Below are 16,970 nucleotides of genomic sequence, written 5' to 3' on the forward strand. Positions count from 1 at the left end.
AGCTTTCACTGTATATACACACATACATATTTATAACGCGGCATTATAAATGAGCTTAGCAAGCATAGATGCCCATAAGTTATGTTATTTTTCTTCGATTTACGCACAGCAGACACGCATACAGCCCACAAACATTAACTTAGATACACATAAACTTATACATAAATACATTCATACATGCAAAATATATAAGTATGAGCGTTTGTTCACGTGACTTACGTATGTACCTATAAATGGAAACTGCTACATATACATACATATGCATAATCTTATAAACAAATACACGTATGTATATGAACAAAGTTTAGTTAGGTGGATCTGTCTGTTTGTATGTTTGTACGTTTGATGGGTTGTTTATTAGCTGTGTTTGGTTGGCAACCAAATGGTAACGGCTTTGACAATCATAATAATAAAAAAAATACATTAGCAAAAACAACAATAATCACTAGCTCTTGCTAACGTCAACCATAACGACAATCGGTGCTTAAAGCTCTGACAGCTCGTTTATTCGCTTCGCTTTGTCTCGGCTTTGTGCTACCTCCGCCTCCGGCCGTACTATAACCTATCGCATTGTAGTCAATTCACAAACATACTTGTATGTATATATAAATATGTGTATATAAAATGTATGTACGTATGTACATATGTACATCTGTATGTTCCGACATACATATGTAAATTTTTGCAAATTTTTATTTCTTCTGTACTTTGCTGACTTCATTTGTGTTCTAAAACACTGAGTCTATGAGTCTATTATTCCGTGATACTTTCTAACGTTACTTCGAATGTTTTCATGCGACAGACAGAATATGTACATTAAGTACTCCGCTTAATTGCAGCCGCACTTGACTTATGGTCGAGTATGCCTATATCTTTTTTATATATAAAACAAGCCATTAGTTACAAAGGTGCTTTGAAAAATATTTATTTCACAGAGTATATTCAATTAAAGTCATAACAAAGTCACAATATTGAAGCTTAAATTAAATTGCTTATTGGTTGCGTATACGCCATGGTGTTCCAAAAATATATAAGAACAAAAAAAATTATTTCAGTTTTAAGGCAGCTATAGTACACTTCACGGACCACTTTTTACTACATAGCAGGTTATATAAAAATCAAACAAGATAATTATGATTCGTCAGTTTTATGGCAGCTACATGCTATAGTTATCCGATCTGTACAAAATGCTCGGAGGATGTAGCTTTGTTTTAAGCAATAATCTGTGCTAAATTTCATTAAGATATATTTTCAAATAAAAAAGTTTTCTCCACAAGAACTTAATTTTGATCGGTCAGTTTGTATGACAGCTGTATGCTATAGTGAACCGAACTGAACGATTTATTCAGATATTGTAGCATTGTCTTAAATATTATTTTGTGCCAAAATTCATGTTGATATCTTGTCAATTAAAAAAGTTTTCCCTACAAGAACTTGGTTTTGATTAGTCATTTTGTATGGCAGCTACATACATATATGCTATGGTAGTCCGAATCGAACAATACGCTTAGAGAGTGTAGCGTTATCTTGAATAATATTCTATACCAAATTTGGTGAAGATATATCGTATAATAAAAAGTTATCCGCACAAAAACTTGATTTGGATTGAATAGTTCGTATGGTAGCTCTACACTATAGTGATCCGATCTAAACGATTTTTTCGAAAATTATAGCGCGTTTTTGAACAACATTCTATATCAAATTTCGTAAGGATAATATGTCATATAAAAAAGTTTTCCATACAAAAAGTTGATTTTGAGCGGTCAGCTTGCATGGCAGCTACTGTATATGCCTAGATATACAATATTGACGGTTCCACTAATTAGCTGCTTGTTGGGAAAAAAGCAGGTGTGCAAAATTACAGATTGTTATCTCAAAAAATTAGGGCTAAGTTGACGAATATACAGAGGGAAAGTCAAATATAGTTAAATGGAAGCAGCTTGTCACGCTGTTCGTTTATATAAGTATGTATGTATATAAATACCCTATACATATGTACATATATGTATGTGTAAGTATATAGTGTCTTCGACGTTTCCATCTAGTCATTACAAACTTCGTTGCAAACTTAATATACCCTATTCAAGTTATAAAAACACCTCTCAAAATTCTCAAAAACTATTTAGTAATTAATTTTTAGAAAATATCTCAATAATAAATCATATGCCAAATGAATGCATAAATAAATGAGAACAATTACTTTTCAACAACACGATATTTTCACGCTATCGTTTAGTTTAATTTGTAGCGATTGAAAGCACAGCGGCGTACACAAACATACACGGCCGCACCGCCAACGCTGAACGCCGAACGCTATACAACCTTTGCTGTTTAATGCCGTTGCGGTTTTGTTGGTTGCCGAACTGCTGCTAGTAATTCAAATCCCAATTATACAATTCTGTAGTTGCTTTTGCTGAACTTCTGGTTCTTGTGCGGCTTTTAACCGTTTCGTTGTCGCTGTCGCTGTCGTCGTTGCTGTTGTCGGCGTAGTCATCATCGTCGACGAGACTTTGCTTCGTTATCGTATCGCATACATATATCGTACAACGTCCGCTAAGCGTCGTTCGTCGTCGTCGTCGTCGTCGTCGTCTGTCTGTCGTCCGTCGCATTGCCGCATCGTCGTCGTCTCATATCATTTCCACTTTGGCCATTCCATTTGGTTCCTGTTGTTCTGCTGCCACTGTTTTGATTTTTGTTGTATTTCTTGCCATTGTTGTTGTGTTTTTTGTTGTTGCTATTATTTCACCTTTAGTTTTGCAATTGGCTTTGCTGTTATGGGCTTAGCGCGCGCACACACAGTTCACTGCGACGTCAACGACAACGTCAGCGCTCACAATGCGACTTGCTATGCCACGGTCGCGCTGCTGCCAATGCGTTTTGGGCTTTCTGTTGCCGTGCTTACACAAAATCACATCTCTCTTCGACTTTTTAGTCTCAATTCGCGTGCGCTACAATAATAATGTATCTGCGAGTAGTACCACGCGATTCTCCTCCACAACACACAACCAAGCGCCAGCGAGCAGCAGCAGCATAACAGTAGCCGCCGTATAGCAGCAAAGTAAAATCCACAGACATACTTACCTGCCTACATACTTACATGCAAGCAAGCATACAACCCACTTGTGTATGTACATGGAAATGTTGGTGTACAGTGATTTTTGTGCATAAATGTCGGAAAGCAACGCAAAAATACTTAAATCAAGACAGTGCGAAAATACTCTATACGTTTGTGCATGTGTATATAATTAAATACATTAAAATAAAAAATAAATAAATATGTTTGTACATTGACTCGTTTAGCCGAGCATTGTTAGTTGGAGTGAATAGTTGGTGAAAAAATTAAAAACACAACGAAAACGGAAATAAAAGTAAAAATAAAAATTTAAAAATAAAAGTAAAAAAAAAATAAAGATAACGAAATAAATAATATAAAAACCATAAAATAAAAGATAACAAATTTTAGTAAAAAAATCAAAGCGTATGAAAAAGTGCAAAAACACACAGATAATAGCGGCGCAGTTATCGCAACAAAGTGTTTCACGAGCTGTAAATGCAAAAACACAAAAGTAAATTGAATAAAACTACATTTTCAAAATAAGTGAAAAAGGTAAAAGTGTTGACAGTTAAATGCCAGAAACGTTTTCTTATAATAATAAAACAACAACATTAACAAAATGTAGAATACAGTGTAGTAAAAGAGCAGAGAATAAAAATTAAAAATGCAAATAAAACGCTTAGATAGATCACACAAACTTACTTTCTTATATACATACATACATACATATGTACATACATACATACATACATATGTATGTATATGTATACTTACACACAGAAATTAGTATTAATCAGCTTAAATTTAAATATCAGTGAGTGAGTTAAATATGAGTGTCACTGTGAATATTCTAGTTGATTTGCTAGTTAGATTATATGTACATATATTGAAATTGTTCGAGAAATTGAAAAATTATAACGGATTATACACGATTTGCCTTAAAATACTAATACAACACATCGATCATGTCACTTGCCCATTAGATAATAACGAATGTACCAAAATTCAGAAATTATTTAAACATTTTCCTAATAATAGCAGCTACAGTGTTGTGCAATAAAATAGATGCGAAAATAATAAGATTTTTTTATTGTAATTTTTTGATATGCTATTTAACTTACTAAAATTTCAAGCTTGAACGTTCAAACAAATAAATTTTAATGAAAAAAAATTTGTATGGTATTGGAACATGGTTAGATTAGTTAGATTAGAAATTAACACACCCCTTATACAATAATAATTTTTTTTTCAACTGGAAAGGTTTTGAATTTTTTAATAAATTATTAAATTCTCATTACTGCAAATTAATCAAAAGGTGTAAAATCGATATGACAGATGGTACAATGGTCTGCGGACTCTTAAGGACTGCGTCCAATAAAATTGTCCGTTACAATAATGAAAAAAACTTTAAAACCTGTAATCCGATTTTTATAAACTAAAATATTTTATTAAAATTATGTATTATTAATATTTTTTTATTTTTTTCCGGAACCCTGTCCATTAGTGCTTTTATGGTATTGTCCGATACTCTCATAGCTGCTGAAAACCAATTTTTTTTTTTTAATCTTGAAGGTCTTTAGTCACTTTTTTTGTTGCCTTCATCTCCTTTTTTACTAAAACACAGTATATCTCTCAATCGGCCATAATTCTGGATAGTTAGTTGGATTCGCTTCTCTAGGTACTAAAATCCCTTCATTCCGTTGGAACCACTCTAAGGCTGTTTTGCTAAAGTGACATGAAGCGAGGTCAGGCCAAAAAAACGTGGACATTTCATGTTGGCTTAGGAATGGATGCAAGTTCTTTTGTAAACCTTTCTTCTCATATATCTCGCTGTTGATTGTGCCCGACGTAACGGCCTGCCACACAAGAAATTCTTTGGGTCTTTCTTGAGAATGGTCACAACGTTCTTCGCCTTCTCACGATCATGTGGCCCCTTTTTACCAGAACCTTTCTGCCAGTCAATACGCACATCTTTTTTAAAACGTTTAATAACGCGAGAAATGCTTTTAGGGCCATATTTCTACATATTATTCTATGCATATGTATACAAAAACACATAATTGAAGAATATAGTCGGTATAATTATTAAGTTAAATCGCCTTAGCCGATAAATCTTCGCACCTTAGTGTGAAAAACTAAATAAGCTGCAATAAATAAATTGAATTTGAAAATAATGTACATATGTACATAAGTATGTAGAAGTGCATATATGTAAGTACGTATGTATGTACATATGTATTTACATATTTACTCGTGCATATTAAAATGCAATCCTGGCTAAGCAACTTTTGTCTCATTTTCTCCAACTACTCGAAGAGAAACGTTAAAAATAAAAAAACATAAAAAAACTAAAGCAAAGATATCAACAAACATACATACATACATATATACATATATACATACCTAATTAAACATTTGAAACGCTTTAAGAAAATGTGGCTTTTTTTAAATACTTTCCATGTACCGTGGCAAAGTTTTCGAATTCATGTGTACACACAATCGCATCTTAGGCATGTACATATGTATGTATGTATATATGTAAATATGAGTACAACACAATTAAAATACACCGCCTCATACAACCCGCGACCACTTAGCCCTCTGCAACCTCTTGAAATAGCAACGCCCGTTGAACACTATTTGCGCTTATTATTGTTGTTGTTGTAGCTAATACTTTTTTTTGTACTTTTCGCAAATGCTTCCTCTGCACAGCATATGTATGCGCTCTCATTCTTATACTCTCGGACCACCAAATTGCCGAGCGACTCTAATATCGGTAGCCCGCTGCACTGCTCTCTGCTCTACTCCCATGCAATTTAATGTTTTGCACTGAGTGCCAAGTGCTGTTTGCAGATGTCTTTTTGTTTCGTTTCGTTTCGTTTTTTTTTGCCTTTCCTTGCACACCCTCTCGGCTGCATACTCGCCCCATTCGGTGCAAAGCGATACATTTTTACTCGTTGGTATGTGTGTAGGTATGTATGCATGTAGTATGCATGCAAGTGGATACATTTGCCAGCGATTGGCACTCGTATGAATTTTTATTATTTTTTCCGTACTTGATTTTGTTTTAAGACTGTCCACTGACTGTTCGGTTGGTTGATTGCTGTTTGTGATATGATTTTTTCCTGTTACTTTATTTCATTTTTGCTCGCTTTCGGTCGCATCACACAATTTTTGCGTTCATGCCTACTACAAATCGACATAAATATATACAAGTATAAATATGTATATAAAAATACACATACATACTGTACATACATACAATATACTCCTTCCTCTCGTATATATTTTATTAACGCGTCTACAAGCTATGCAAGTATGTATGTGTGTTTGTTTTAGCGCTCAACTGCTGCTCTACCGCTCCAACGCTTTTAACTGCCATCAAGCATCCACCGCATACCCGGCTACCACCTTGCCTTCCAATGTGATTTTTTGCCATTCTATTTCCATTTTATTTTATACATTTTTTTTGTGTGTTGATTTTTTTTTGCTTTGCTCCACTCTACTACTCACCAGTTCCGCAATTCACTTGCTCCCACTTTTGCCCTGCTCCATGCCTTACGTTTCCCCACTCTCGCTGCCTCCGCTAGTTGTTACTGTTGTTGCTTGGCTTTTTTTGTTTTGCTTCGCCCACCGCTCCCGTCCTGCCAACGATGTGGTTTGTCGTCCCCCTTCTGCCTTCGCACAACGCCTTTTCATTTGCCTGACAGTCGGTTGGTTGGCCTGTTGTTCGGTCGATTGAATTTTTTATTATAATATTTTTTTTTTGCGTGTTGCTATTCGTATGTATTCCATCTTACCTCATAAATACATGCGCGCATATTTTCAAGTACTGCTGCTGTGCCTGCAAGAGCCCCCTTTGCCTACTCCATCTGTTCTTAGCACTCAGGTTATCTCTATGTACTACGCGCTATATGCCTTGTACAGCCATATATTTGTACTATATACATACATAAATATGTATATAAAAATGTACGCTTTATACATATGTACATACAAACATTTGCACCAATTTGCTGTACACCATCGTTTAATCTCGACAGTTTTCTTCTACTTTTACTTAGTTATATTTATTCTGCATATTTTATACCCTTTCGTTCTTTTGATTTTTCTCACTACCCACACTATATAGTCTTCGATTTGATTTCAATTTGTTCTATTATGTTTTCGTTTGTCATACTCTTCCGCTATTATGGTGTGTAACTTATGAAGCCTCGACGACTCGTTTTTATCTGAAAATCGTTAAGTTTTGATTCATCGACTTAACTAAATATGTTTATTAACTGTCCTCTCTCAATTTTTCGCGGTAATTTTTCTTTTTGTTGTAATCGTGAGTTTACTATGCAAATATTTGAATTAATTAATTAGGTAATCATTATGCTAAAATAAGCAGTATTATTTGCTTTATTTTGTTTGCTATTACTAAATCGATTTTTGTAAATATATTTTAATTTTCTATTAAACGTTTTCTACTTTTTTTTATATAGTACACGAAGCGAGATAGGCAAATCGAGTACACACTTCATTTAATATAGCACTTTCTATAAGGTTTTCGAGTAAAGCAAACGTCAGCTCTAAGCTGTCATTTGACCCAAAAAAGTCCTTTTTTTTTAAATCTGAGCGAAGTGTTGTCTAACATTATCACCATTATTTGTTTCCAAGTTTTATTAGTTCATCATACTTCTTAAGATCTTTCTTAATCGAATATAAGATCAAAACGGGAGTTTGAAGATATCAAAGGTTGACTTTTTGCATTCGGCATTTTCGGTTTTGCATTTTCGAGGCTTGTTCTCTTTGAGATCTTCAAGAGTTCGAGGCTTCAAAAAACAAACTCATCATTCAAACAACATTTTCTTCAGAAACGATTATAATTCCAGTGAAGAAGAGTATCGTACAGTACTGTTCCGTATCGAAGATATTGTTATAACAGCAAAAAAATAGTCCTTATTCAGTAGTAACAACTGATTTCTGCACTTCGTAAGCTTATAATTATATTGCGAGCATAGGAGGTGATAACGTAATTCTTAGGTATGAGTCCAATATGTTTTCTCCGACACTGTATATCTTCAACATGGAATCTCGTAGCCTCTGACATTTAAAAGCTGCAGGTTTTCACACACCGATGCTATCGCAATATTTGCAGCATTTTCTGATAAAAAGACTCGAAAGAAAATGGGTCTGGCTTGAGGATGTTTTGAAGCGAGATCCAGCCACAATCATCCGGAGCGCTATCAATTGGATTTTAATGTTAATGCTCCTATTAACAAACGGAAATATATGTAGACCTTTTTAAGACTTGAATTTTCCGCTTTAATAATCATTTAAATCAGTAGTTAGGATTGAAAAACTTTCGAGGAAAACTGCATTCTCAGCTCAAACTTTGAAAAATTGAACTGCTTGTAATTTCGTAAGATCTACATATACCCCAAACAGGTATATATTGTAGGTGTTATTGTAAGTTTGCCACGAAGTTTGTAATACCCAAAAGGAAACGTCGGATAATTCAAACCACCATTCGATGCAGCTGTCATATAAACTGAGCGATCGGAATCATGTCCTTGTATGTATTAATCTTTTTAGTTGACAAAATATCTTCAAAAAATTGTCATAAATTATTATCCAAGACAATACCACAATATTCGAAGATATTGATCAGATCGGACTACTATGCCATATATGTACATACATACATATGTATGTATATATGTAGCTGTCATACAAATTGACCGTCCAACAGCAAGATAAAGAATTTTTGACCCCTTCTATGCTTGAGAAATGTACTGGTGAAGGGTATTATAGTTTCGGTGCAGCCGAAGTTTAAGACTTTTCTCGTTTTTTTGAAAAATAATATTCCCTTTAAATAATCTTTTTTATATAATGGAAGCTCTATAAGCTATGGATTCTAAATATATTTGAATTTTTGGTTTTAATGTCTTTTCTTATGAGATTAAAATATTATCCCATCAGTCATGGTGTCTAATTGGTCGTTGATTTCGCTGCTTTATTACAAAAATGTCATAACTCAAAAGTTACAAATATGAAGATTAGCATACTTAAACATTTCGATTTAGGAAACTCTTTCAGAATGAAACATAACGGTAATTTTCTAGCTACTAGATTGATGATATGGTTGAGATAATTTTAAAATATTAAATCCAACAGAACTAGAGTTTGAAAGATATCATTAGGTAGTCGAAAAAGTATTTTCTTCCTCTTCTAGTTACCGGAGTTTGAAAGATATCGTTGAGATAATTATCTATATGGGAAATCTTACAGCGAATGTTATTTTTGTATACACGACGTTGGATGTTTGAGTTATAAATATAATTTTTTAAGTAAAGACATATTCTAAAAAAAAATATTTTTTTCAACGCCTGTGCTTTTTCGCCCCAGTACTCTCATATTTCGTTCGTACGCTTTAATACTCTGCATATTCGTCATAATAACCATATACGTAAGTATGATGAGCGTAAACTTGTTGTAAACAAGCTAATAAATATACCTACGGCTATATACGAGCACGTCGTATATGGCTATTAAACGATTCGCCTATAGATTTCAATCATTGAAATTAGCGGTGAGTTTCAACCGGAACGCGTTGTTGAGTGGCAGTTTGACTAAGTGGCTAACTGAATTAAGTGTAGATACACTAATAATAAGAGAATATGAAAATTTACTGAAGCTGAGCGGCAAAAGAAACTGTGCGTAAGCGAGAATAATGAAAAAATAGGCGTTTGGTTAGTTAGAAAGTCAGTCAAAACATGTACGAACTGATTGTCAAGTGCGCTCACAAGACGGACAGACGGACGGACGGGCGCGCAGACTAAAGCACTAAATAAATCTCAACGAGACGCGGAGCTGGAGCGCAAAAAGAAGACAATTATAGGCACACGTTGCACGGACAGACATATAAACTTACTAAATGGAATTGAACAGATAAAGATAGCAGCTACTCAAGTATGTTCATACATATGTATGTATGTAAATATGAATGTACATCTTTAAGTAGGTACATAAGTAGGTGAAGAATGAAGTTAAAAGCAAAGAAGTTTCTCCTCCAGTACTATACCACACCCGTTGTCGTTGGCGCATGGCGACAAGTTTGCTAGCAATGCTCCGACAATGTCGCGTTCAACTGGAATATGTCTCGCCTGCAATTTCGCACAAGCCATTAACCATCCTCCGACGTCCTGTTACTTCCCCAGCCAGTTTGCACAGTGGCGTGCAATAAAAGTGTACACACAATGGAAATGAAATTATGTAGCCTCTTCAAATATCAGAAATTGACATGTTTGCTATACATCTTGCGTGATATTACTTGTATTTTAGCTATATTTGTTAAATATTAATTTTATAGACACAATCTCGTCAAGGAAACATTTTCTCAAGAATTGCTATAGAACTATTAATAGGTTCTCCTCGGCGAATTGATAAATTTTTTTCTGGAACACTCAAAAAAGGCCCAACTTTTTCAATTTATTTTGAGTGTAAGGAAGAAGTAATAAAATTTCTCCCCTTTAAAATCTCTAAGGTTAAGTATTGGGTAGTGGAAAAAGTCTTTTCGTATTTATAATCAAACTTCTACTCCGATCTGAGAAAGATATAGATCTAATAATGAATTAAAAATAGTGATGCAATATTTCTTTCTATCTAAAGTGACCCCTAATTCAGTTTCATAATTCCCAAATGTGTATAAAATTTGTTCCACCCAGCACTGTAAAAGCTCCTTACCCGACCCGCAACCCACGCTTCCCTTGGCAGTGCAACAACTTCCACTGACACATCTTCGTCATTTGGCATAAGCATAAACGACGACGCAATTTAACGCGTCTCGCTATCAGCAGCAACGTCAAGTTTAAGCTTTTAGCTCTTGGTGTGTGTCGACTACGGGCTGGTTGGGCGGTAGGTCGGTCGGGCAGTCGTTTGGTGACTCGGTACGGTTTGCTTGTTGGTTTATCGGTTATCGATAGTTGCGCTCGTCTTTCGGTTTAATATGTGTTAATGTGGACAAAACTATCCGACGCTTTGTTTTAGCTGATTTATATAATTATACATACATATATTATATAAGTATGCACATATATGTAAGTGTATATATACATATGTATGTAAATATACGTAAATACATATGTATGCAAATATAAACGTTTGTACATATTGACATTTTATATGAATTTATTTTGTACTTCGCATCGCCGCTGTTTCTCTTCTCAAGCAACAGCAACTAAGGGTAATTAAATATTTCTGCCTCAATTGTATAATATACTAAGTAATCAGGCTTTGCTATGTGTTAACATTTCAATTTAGTCTAGTATAAAATATTATATTTAAAATTTAGCTGAGTAGAAATAAATTAGAAGTTCAAATGAGCGAAAATATCGAAAATCCATACTTTTATGTATGCTTCTGTTCACATATTTACTTCTGTGTATTTCAACAACCAATTAGCTGATTTATTAATTTTTGAAATATATTTTAAATATACAAATTATTAAAGAACAAAAATATAAATAAATAAATACGTAATTCCATCTGTAATACATACATTAGGGTAGTTCAAAAATGCGAATGTTTTTTTCGCTTCATACTCGGAAAAATTGATTGATAGACCCTACTAAAAAAAGCTACACTAGGTGAGCTCTGAATTGCACCAAGATAAATAAGCAGCTAAATTATTGATCTTTGAAATAAAATTAAATAATTACATAAATACTATATAACTATTTTATAAACAAAAACAAAAAAAAAAAAATAAAATAATATAATTAATTAAAATATAAATTATTATTAAGGAAAATTAAATAAATAATTTTCAAAATAAAAAAAAATAAAAAATTTCATAATTTAAAAAAATTTAAATTTATTTCTTAAATCAGAAAGCAATTAACAAATTTAAATATTTCAAAATTAGTAATTATTAAAAAAAACAATTAATCAAAGTCGCAAATAATGAAAAAATATATATAAATTAATTAAGAAAAATTAAAAAATACATATAAATTAATTAAGAAAATTAAAAAATAGAAGAATAAAAAACAATTTATAAACCATTATTCCAATATTTGCATTTTTTTAACATCTTTGAACTAACTTATTGGTTTTTGAAATGAAATTAAATAAATAAACAATTTCATTAATACTATATAAAATGAAATACGTACATACATAAAACAAAATGTTAATTTTTTACATAATTATTTTAAAAATAATATGTATGTACAATACTTTGATATATAAATTATTATAAAGAAAAATAAAGTAAAAGAAAATAAATAATTTTCTAAATAAAAAAAAAATAAGTAAATAAAAATAATATCTTGTATATTTCATAATTAAAAAAACTAAAATTAATTTTTCAGTGTATTAATTTCTTAAATCAGAAAGCAATTAACAGTTTGAAATATTTCAAAATTAGTAATAATTAAAAAAAATTAATTAAAGTCACAATTAAGGAAAAAAATATAAGTAAAATTAAGAAAAATAGCAGAAAATAATTTAAAAATGACTATTAAATAGTTCGTATCTCCTTTTTTAACATCTTCGTAATTTTTTATTAGCTATTGCTTATTTTTTTCGTTGCCACCTCTCTTCCATTCATTGTGCAAGCACCATAAATAAGCGATGTGTGCGTGCATACTCGCCCATAACCGCCTCATTTTCGGTCAAACTCTGCTTCACTTCTGCAGTTTATGGAAAAAAAAATGAAACAAAAAATGTTTGTAATTTGTAATTGATTCATTTTTGCTTATTTTTGTTGCTTGTTGCTGTTGTGACTCTGCCTAAACGTGTCACATTCACATCGGTTGAATGACATTTAGTCATTTTTACGTTTTGAATAACGAGGTTTGGCTTTTATAATTGTTGTAGCTTCTGTTTGCAGTGTAGTGTAGTGTAGTGTGGTGAAGTGTGTTTTTATGAATTTCGTTCGTTTTGTGGTTGCGACAAAGGAAATGTCAGGCACGCAATAGTGTTTTGAAGTGAATCAAAGCGCCACAACTTTGTGGCGAAGAACGCCAACAACAAAATTTGAAAAAATCGATGTGTAAAGGTGTAGAGTGGTTAGTGGGAAACATTTAAATGTATATATACACATGTATACCATATGTAAGTATGTATGTATGTATACATTAATTATCTAAATTGGGTATTCTTATGTAGTATTAAGTTTGCCACGACTTTTGTAGCACTAATTGTCCCTCATTTTATGAGTTATCAATCTGAAATTTTGCACATATACTCCCCAATAAGCTGCACATTTGTCGGAACTGCTGTTATCGGATTACTATATCCTATAGCTACCATACAAAATGACCGATTAAGTTCAAGTCCTTATATGAAAAACTCTTTTATTTGACAAAATATTTTAACGAAATTTGTCATGGATTATAATTCAAGGCAATGGTACAACCTCTGAAAGAATTGTTAAGATCGGATCACTATAGCATATGGCTGCCATGCAAACTGAATGATCAAAATCAGGATAAAAATCTTTTTATACCCTTTTATGCTAGAGGAAATGCCTCTGTAAAGGATTGGTGGTAATTACTATATATTTTTTTCTTGTTTTCGACTGTTTTTGCAATAGGCTTTCTTTTGCTTTCATCCAAAAGATATGCACCTCACTGAAAATCCATATGTATGTACATACATATGTATGTATGTCGAAACATCTCAAGTCTTGACAAAAGCAAAAAAGTTTATGTAGCAGACTTATTGATTAACAAAAATAAATTGCAAATCGACATACACATCTTTGTTGTAGGAATGTGAAATAAAATCAGCAAACAATTTTACGATTACGTCAGTTTCTTTGTTCCGTTCGCTCGGAAAGTGGCTAAACTCTCAAAACTACAAAACGCGAGGCGATTTTACAGATATACGTGTATATACATATGTATATAAGTAAATATGTATATAATTGAGCGTGTATATATGTAGCTGCAAATGTTTGTACATCTGTACGCACGTATTCATTGAATATAAAAACAATGCAGCCAACAAGAATAACAACGACTCGAGATAATATATAGAAAATAATTCGAAAAGTGAACTGAAAAAATCTCTGAAACGCATTCAATCGCGTAATTCAACACAAATCAGTGGACGTGTGTTTGAATGAATATACATACATATACATACATATGTACATATCTCGCTACGCATTATAAGTATATGTACACATACATACATATTTATGCATGCAGGTATATGGATTTTCTTGTCACCGTAAATTGCGCCTTATTTACCACTGCATCTATTTTTTTCTCTCTACATACTTATGTATGTACATATATAAATATGTTTGTATGTGTACCGATAAAGCATATATGTAAATATGTATAACTGTTTAGATACAAGGATACATTTTTTAAAGTTAAGTATCTATACTTACATATACATATACTCAATCTGTTACTTCGTACATATGTACATACTTTTGAATATGTGTATTTATTTGCCTAAATGAGTGCTCCCTTCTATTAGCTATTGCCGTTGTTTTAGTTGACTAAATAAATAAAAATGTTCAAATATCTAAGTCCACTTAATTTTCATTAAGTCAAGTAAATGGAGTGATGCAGAGTGTGTTTACTCATTTTTATTATATACATTGGCTCACATCTTTTTTATAAATGTGAATGCAGATTTTTTACATAACTTAGCTGTGTGATATTTATAAATTAAATAATAATATAAAAAGACACTTTCTAATAATTTTTTTATGGTGTTATCAGAGTTGCAAATTCATTATTAAAAATATAAATTCTTAATTAAAAATAAATAACTAATTTTTTATATCACAAAAATTGTAATTAAACTTAAAAAAATTTAGTTTTTCGAAATAAAAACCTCATTAAAATTTTTTTATTAGAGTAACAAAAAAAACAAATAATAAATACTTTTCAAATCAAATACCGGAATTAAAAGAAAGGAAAATTTATTTTTAATTTATTATTTTTTATTTTTAATTTATTTTAATTTGTACCCAAAAATTTGTAGAAGTCAAAAATTGATTTATTTTTATCCCAGAATCAAATAAAATATTTTTTTATTTAAAGAATTGTAGAAAAAAACATTTAATCAAAAAGTTAAATTAAAAGAAAGGAAAAATTACATATATTTAAAATTTTTATACCCAAACAATTTTAATTAGAAATTAAAAATTTAATTTTCAGTCCCATAATCAGAATTAAAATTGATAAAATATTTTTTATTTAAAACTTGGATAATCAAAAAAATAATGAAAAATAATTTTCAAATCAAATGTTGAAATTAAAAAAAGCAAAAATTTAATTTTAAAAATTTGTAGTCCAAAAAATGTAGTTCGAAGTTGAAAATTAATTTTTTATCCCAACATTAAAAAGTTGATAAAATATTTTGATATTTTCATTATTTATAACATGAATTCAAAAATTTTTTTTAATTTTTAATTATAAACAATTTTTTCTTTAGTTTAGGTTTAAAATTTTCAGTTTTCGTTGTTAATATGATTTTTGGGATTATAAATTTATTTTTATTTGAGATTAGAAATTTGAAAATTATAATTATTTTAATGAAAAAACTTATGTATGTCATCTAAATTTATGACTAAATGAAAAAAAATAATTTTAAATTGCAAAGCTCATAGTCTTGCAAATAAAATAAATAAATAATTTTCTAAACAAAAATAAAATCAAAACTTAAATTTTAACCAAAAAATTGTAAATAGAAGCTGAAAATTAATTTTTTTTAATTATTTATAAAATATTTTTTTTTTTAATAATTGGAATAAAAAGAAACAAAATATTTTTCAAATAATTTAAATTCAAAACTTTTTTAGGAATTTTTATTTGTAAAAATTATTACAATTTTCATGTTTCATTGTTAATACGATTTAAAAATTTATTTTTTTTTTTGGGTTAGAAATTTGAAAATTATTTTTAATAAGATTTTGGGAATTACAAAAACAATTAATTTAAAAATTAAAACAAATATCATTTTTAAAACATTTGCAACCCTGGTTGTCATAAAATGTACATATTTATATATTTACATAAATATATAAATATGTATGTATATAACAGTTTGCGAACTTTTTTCATCTACGCACCAACTAAACGGTCCACATATTCGTATTTATTAATTATAACAGCAATTGAAATTCCATTAAAAGCTGGTGAAAGTATAGTAAAAATAATAAATACATACTTACACATGTACATATGTATGTATGTATGTGGGAAAAACTTGCGATACATTGAAGCCGAGTGCATACATTCACACGCCAAGTGCGCTAAAATATTTATTAAACCAAACAAACATATTTACAACGAACAACGAAAAAATTATTGTAGATAAAAAGTGCAAACAATGAAATTAAACTCGCTTGTGGCACCTAAATAACAATTATAATTTAAAAGTGAGCAGCCAGTTGTGTAAAAACTACCATAGAAAGCAGTAGATAAAAAACAATAAAGCAACATACACCAATAGAAAAGAAAGTAAAACGCTGAAACAAACAAAGAAAAAGACAAAATCCGACACGGACCAAGGCGTATTAATCTGGTTTCACACTTCGCAGCCAGAAGTGGAAAAGTAAATTAAGTTAGTGAAAAAACATACCAAACAACGACAACAGAATCTTCGTAAGAGAGCAACGAGCCTAAGCGTCAGTTACTCCTGCGTTTACCGTTTCAAGTTGATTTTTCGCGTTTAACACATGTTTGGCTTTGTGCATCGTCCGAAAAAGCGCTAATTATTATGCAAAAAAGTGAGTATTTAAATCTTTTAGCCTTGTACTATACGTCAGTTGTCTAATAAACGTTCGCTCAGGAATTTGTATTAACTGTTTTGAAAGGAAAAAAGGAAAAAAGTAAAAGAGAACCTGTTTATTATTTATAATTTTAATTATTTCATCTATTCTATTTATACATCAACA

At 31.0% G+C, this 16,970-nt stretch overlaps 1 protein-coding gene across 2 annotated transcripts in view; it reads left to right on the forward strand.

Annotated features, from left to right (window-relative positions):
* Positions 1-2,652: 2,652 nt before the first annotated feature.
* The window catches only part of LOC120774977 (serine/threonine-protein kinase tousled-like 2), a 41,361-nt gene continuing 27,043 nt past the window's right edge, over positions 2,653-16,970 (forward strand). Inside the window, exons 1-2 of one of the 2 annotated variants that reach the window (XM_040104879.1) lie at positions 2,653-3,124; positions 16,387-16,802. The gene's annotated coding sequence lies outside the window, so the exon portion shown is untranslated. Of the gene's footprint in view, positions 3,125-3,450; positions 3,608-16,184; positions 16,803-16,970 lie in introns of those variants that run through there. The other variant, XM_040104878.1, reaches the window with a different exon arrangement.

The sequence above is a fragment of the Bactrocera tryoni genome, chromosome 4 (genome assembly GCF_016617805.1).
Source record: "Bactrocera tryoni isolate S06 chromosome 4, CSIRO_BtryS06_freeze2, whole genome shotgun sequence".
Taxonomy (NCBI): Eukaryota; Metazoa; Arthropoda; class Insecta; order Diptera; family Tephritidae; genus Bactrocera; species Bactrocera tryoni.